The sequence below is a fragment of the Uranotaenia lowii genome, chromosome 2 (genome assembly GCF_029784155.1).
Source record: "Uranotaenia lowii strain MFRU-FL chromosome 2, ASM2978415v1, whole genome shotgun sequence".
In the NCBI taxonomy this organism is placed as follows: Eukaryota; Metazoa; Arthropoda; class Insecta; order Diptera; family Culicidae; genus Uranotaenia; species Uranotaenia lowii.
In genome coordinates, this window is record NC_073692.1 from 60,713,515 (window position 1) to 60,719,514 (window position 6,000).

Here is a 6,000-nt window from a genome sequence, read left to right on the forward strand (position 1 = left end):
CCTAATGGATTTTTCCAAAAATAGCTTGGGATCGGATTTAGTTTGAATGTCGTTCTACATTTATGGCCATTCACAGCCAGCGTGTGAAATTACAAATTTAGGTGAGTTTTTTTGTGAGCACTCCGAAGTTTGATTTTCAGACAGCTAACATCACGATGACTTTCAACGAGCAAAAGTATGTAGATACAAAAATTGAAAATATGCAATCCCTATCCAGAGAATGTGAAAGATAGCAAAGCAAATATAAATTCCAGTTGTCATAAAGCATCATTAAATTTAACTGAAATTTCAATGAAATGAAAAACTTGCTAAAATACGGCATTTGTTTATTTGGTAACATATCAAAGGATCACATGTTGATCCCAATGATTAAAAGTATAAAAAACAAGTCTATTAAAATTAAAATCGAAAGATTACCTTTAATTCCCTTTTTTAAATATTGAAGGGAATCTTTCGATTGCTTTGATTCAGCCACATTTCCACTTTTTAACTTCAGCAATTGTTCTTAAAGCATGGATCATCCAAAATCTGGACGCAATGTTTTTTTTTCCTGTAGGGGAGAGCCCACTGCGGCCAGTAGTTGATCTATTGTGGTATTTACCCTGCGTTACTATATGCTGTCAGGTTCACCTGTATTATTGATTGGAGTGACAGTTGTTGCTGACTAAGCATTTTATCCCAATCGGGTATGATATCAAAGATATATGATATAACCTTCTTAGGGCTGATATGCAACCATATGTCTTGTGCGCTTATTAACTTTGCCCCAAGTACATGCTCTCTCCTATTTAGGAGGGCGCAACAGTTGCTTTGAAGATGCTCTGCAGTTTCTTTTTCGAACCCGCAGAACCGACAGTCATCGTTTTGAATTATGTTTATCCTTTTGAGATGCTGTTTTGTTGGACAATGTCCGGTCAAGAGGCCTGTGTAAGTACTTAATTCGTGCTTACTTAAGTTCAGCATGTTTTTGGAAAGTCGTGCGCTTGGTTCAATGAATCTTTTTGCCTGAGTTGCTGTTTTCCAGTTGGAAACAATAGTGGTGCTTTCCCAGTTCTTGAGCTCCATAGTCAAGGCACTTCTCGATACTCCGCAGAAAGATTCAGGTCCAATCAACAGGCCCTGAGATCCTTCCCTAGCTAGTTGGTCTGCTTCTTCGTTCCCTAGGATACCGCAGTGGCCTGGTACCCAGAATAAAGATACTCTGTTCCTCATGGCCAGGTTTCTTAGTGCAACTTTTAGGATATATTGACAGTTCTACACGAACACCACCTTAGCAGAAGGCCTCAGCCCTAATCTCAAACCATGAAAGAACAGAATGGGTTTTCGAGAAAGGCGCATGATAAACGCGATTTTCCGGTACTAATATTGACAAATTCGCCCTGTGGAAAGCGATGCAGAACATCTGTTCATGTTTTGATGTTTTTGGGTGTTCAGGGGTGCTAAGTGCATTGATATTTGGAAGATGATTAGATTTTTTTAGTTGCATTGTTTTTATTGAAAAAACTTTTCATGAGTACTGAGAATTTGCAGCTTTCTCGTAGATTTCAATTCGAATGTGAAATTAGAAGCATCATTTATCTGAACGAAATAACAACTGTCTGTTTTGCACACTTAAACGATGTAGCGAATTATGGTTATGTCTAAAATAATCAGAGCATGTAGGCGACTATTTTCAAAGTCAACATCATTCACTGCTACAAAAAAGTAAATTAATGAAAGCCCCATTAATTTACATTTTTGTAACAGTGAAGGATTTTACACTCGTTGAGAAGTTAGAATCGACTCTTTTTTTAATCTACCAAGCAGTACATGAAAATGTTTTACATTCCCCTTTAAAATTGATTATCAAAAAATGGCTTATCTTCATTCCGTAATGAATTTAAACGTTTAGCTGTTGATAGTCCAAAAATTTAATCAATTCAGAAATATTATGATTAGTTTAAAACATGCAACTGATTTTAATAACGCACCTAGCATTACTGGTGAGGCCGCCAGCAAGTCAAAATTTGAGGTTATGGCTGAGGCCAATTTTGCGTCAATACTATCATCCGTATATACCCTCCCAAACTAGTTTGGAGTAACATGTGAATGTACTTAGTGCTCGGAGAGCAGCCTGTCAGAGAACATGCAGATACTTGTGTACCTGTATCCCCTTTTCAAACAGGCTAAAGTGTATTCTAGAATTGTTTGAATTTCAGCTTGGAATACTGTTGGCCAGTTTCCCATAGGAAATGAGATCCTGAGTCTAGGTCCGAACACCCCTGCCCCAGTTCTATTATCCATTTTTGATCCATCAGTGAAGAATAGGATCGATCTGGGAGGAACCGCAGGTCCACCTGACTTCCACACGTCCCTATCATTGATAGTTACATTGTATGATATGTATTGATTTTTTGATGAAAAGTTAAATTAAAATTACCCTTCCGCTCAATTTCAACATCTTTCATCTTATTCTAATCTTCTATCCGTCTATAATCTTTCAATTCTTAAATATTCTTTCTCAAAGAATATAAATTTCACCGATATAGCCGATAAAATAATTTCATAAAAAAAATTGTATGATATGTCTAGGTAGAAAATGGGCTCCATCTAGTCATCATTTTTCACAATAAGTGAGTTTAATTTAATTTTTTTTAGGATTTTGAAGTGTCCTGTAAGATCTCCTTCATAGAGAGTTTTGTGTTTGGAGAGTCTCAAGGCACTACGTTCCGCCTCTAACTCAATGAATTGATGTAGAAGCAGAATATTTAGTAGTGCATTAAGAGCCTCATTCGGTGTGCTTCGCTTTGCGCCAGTTATAGCTAGCGTTGCTAGTCTTTGGAGCTTCGCTAGTTTTTTCTGGACCGTAATTTGCATAGTTTTGGTCCACCATACTAAGGAGGCATAAGAGATTTTGGGTCTTATAATTGCTGCAAATATCCAGTAGATAATTTTCGGCTGTAGTCCCCATTTTTTCCCTTCTCCTTTAAGGCGGACCCATAGAGCTGTTGTAGCCTTAGCGATTACATGATCTATCTGTGGATTCCATGATAGTTTTGAGTCTAGTACTATGCCTAAGTATTTCACTTGTGATTCGAGGTTTAACACTTCCCCATCTAATGTTAGAGGTTTTAGTGTAATTTTTGGTCTCATAGTTAAGGCTATTACAGTAGTTTTGGAAGGGTTTATATTCAGTCCCTCTTCCCTGCACCAAAATAGTGCGTAGTTGAGTGCACACTGCCGCACTGTTTATTATACCATAGCGCTTCTAGTTGTCGGATCTGGAATGTTTTGACAGTACTTTGTTTTGGAATGTTCCCTCAATCAGTGCTGAAAATTTCATTACGATTCGTTTTGTATCAACAAAGTTACACGTGATAGAAGCCGCGAGACGAAAATTAATTTAGAACACCCACGTCAAAAATCCGACATGGTCGGGTTCAAAAATCGCGAAATCGTTAAAAATGGTCAAATCGACCGTGCAGCGTTCTCAAACGTTTCCGTGAGATGTATGTGAGATGTATCGATCAGCAGGTTCATATTAAGCGTCATAGTGGAATTAAGGATCAGAAACTGCATTTGAAGATGATGCGAACGATCAAGGCAAACACAGAGTGGTCGGACTACGACATCGCCAATAAATTCAACGCCGACCGTTAGAAGAATTCGTCTGCGCGAAGGAATACGATCTTATCGGGCCGGTAAGCAACCAATACGAACATTGAAGCAGAATGTAGTAGCCAAAAGACGTGCCTGGAAGTTATACAACAAGGTTCTAACGAAGTACGACGGATGCATCCTCATGGATGACGAAACGTACGTGAAGATGGATTTTGGGCATATTTTCAAAAATCAGGGAAATTTAATGGCTTATCAGGGGTGGGATTATGGAACTCGAAACAATCGAGTTTCGTTCGATTCGACCGACTTTGGCATTACCGATCTGGAATGAACTCGATTCGAATAGAACGTTTCGAGATGATCTACTACCTGGATTACTCGAAATCTAGTATGTTAAAACGAACGAGATAAGTAATACCAATTCTAATTCGATTCGAGTTAAAGCTCGAAACGAGTATCTCGAATCGAATAGGATTCATAGTTTCACTCCAGGTTGTCAGGCTGAGCCTCGAAAAATCAGGCAAATCCTGAAAAAAGGCACATTGGCATCTCTGGCGCGGAGAGTCAGAATGCACGTAAATAACTAGAAAAAATCACTCTCTGTGCGTTTGTTCTTCGATCGCTTCCAGTTTTGTTGGAGGATATTCTTAGAACTAGAACTGACCGAGAGAAAATAATTTCGGCCGAGTTATCTTGATCGGCTTTGGAAAGGGATGAGAAGTCATCGCATAATCATATTTATCGCAGTTTGACCCGTTGGTAGTTTTTACATAGTATTGTAATATTTAAATAATTATTTTTGAGCTTTAACGATTTTTTAAATAAACAGTTTTTGAATCTAAGAAAACATGAAAAAATACTATGAAATATTTGAGGTTGCATGCCAGTATGTATTTTGCAGTCGTTTTTTCTGGAATTTTCATCCGCAAGAATGGTTAATCTCTCAAGATTCTTTTATAGTTATTTTTTAGATGGTTTTTAAAGATCAACTTTTGGAATCAACGGTGAACTGCGATTAAATGTTTGAAAGAAAAAAAAAACTTTGAAAAATATCGGTCCTTAGATTTTATGTAGGTATCTATAAAAATACGATGAAAAAAAAAATTCTGCATTTTTTCAAAATCAAGTTTACCAAATTGCTTTAGGAATACAATGTTGCAATCAAAACGTTGGTTGCAGTATTTACTTTAAATGGGTTGAAATGTTGCTGAAATATTAAGATTGATTCTGAAACATGTCTGAGTAAAACGCAAACGCATAAAAGTGTACTGAAGTAGTTTCCATGTTTGACGTTTGCGGTAGTGCATCTTTCAGGAACACTGATAATATTTTTTACACTTTTCCATTGTGAAATTGTCACATATTTCCCTAATATATGAAGCTGTCAAAAATATATGTGTTTGTCACACTGCCGATCTGTGTAAAATTGACACATTAGAAAAGCCAAACAACTGGAGGGATGTGTAACATCAATTTGTCAATTTAATTCTCTATTCTTCAAAGCCCAAGAAGAATTTTCTTTGGTATGTATAGAGCATTGTTCGATAAACTTTTCGAACATAATTTATTATGTATCGTGTTTTAGTTTGGGTCGCGTAATGTTCTGACGACCTGAATGCTGACTTTGGGAACAGTTTTGTCAGATCATTGAACGGTCCACAATGTTATTAAAACGAGTTATGAAATATATAGTTAAAAAACGTTAAGTTTCTTGCATTTCTTTTCCCGTTTGTTAACCTTTGTTTATTCGAAGAATAAATAAAATTTAAGATCGATTGGACGTTGCAACCAGTTCTTTGAAATAAAATAAATATTTTTTCAAGATAATTGAAATTTTTTACATTCTTTCAGGATTTCTAACTTCCAGACTTCCTCACCTTTCTACAAACATAAAGGGTGATACGGTCAAAATTTGGTCAACGGAAAACGCGTGTAATCGGGGAAATCGTTTATTCAAAAAATCAAATTAAATTTCTTTTTCAAGTTTAATTAGTATAAAATTCGAGAAAAATATTCAGTTAGGCTTCCACTTTTCCAAATCCGAGTTGCCGGGCCTTACGCTTAACCTCTGCCATCAGATTTTGTACAGCCACCTTGTCCACCTTCTTCGCCACAGAAAGACAGTTTGTCTTGAACTGCTGCTCGTCCTTAGCAGTTTTTTTGGTCTTCTTTAGGTTCCTCTTGACAATAGCCCAGTATTTCTCAATTGGGTGGAGCTCTGGCGTGTTGGGAGGGTTCTTGTCCTTGGGAACCACCTGCACGTTGTTGGCGGCGTACCACTCCATGGCTTTTTTACCGTAATGGCAAAATGCCAAATCCGGCCAAAACAGTACAGAACAACCGTGTTTCTTCAGAAAAGACAGCAGACGTTTATTCAAACACTCTTTCACGTAAATTTCT

The 6,000-nt window shown here is 37.1% G+C and overlaps 1 protein-coding gene across 7 annotated transcripts in view; it reads right to left on the minus strand.

The window, feature by feature from the left end:
* The window catches only part of LOC129746968 (paxillin-like), a 254,444-nt gene that overhangs the window by 1,676 nt on the left and 246,768 nt on the right, over positions 1 to 6,000 (minus strand). The window lies entirely within an intron of this gene.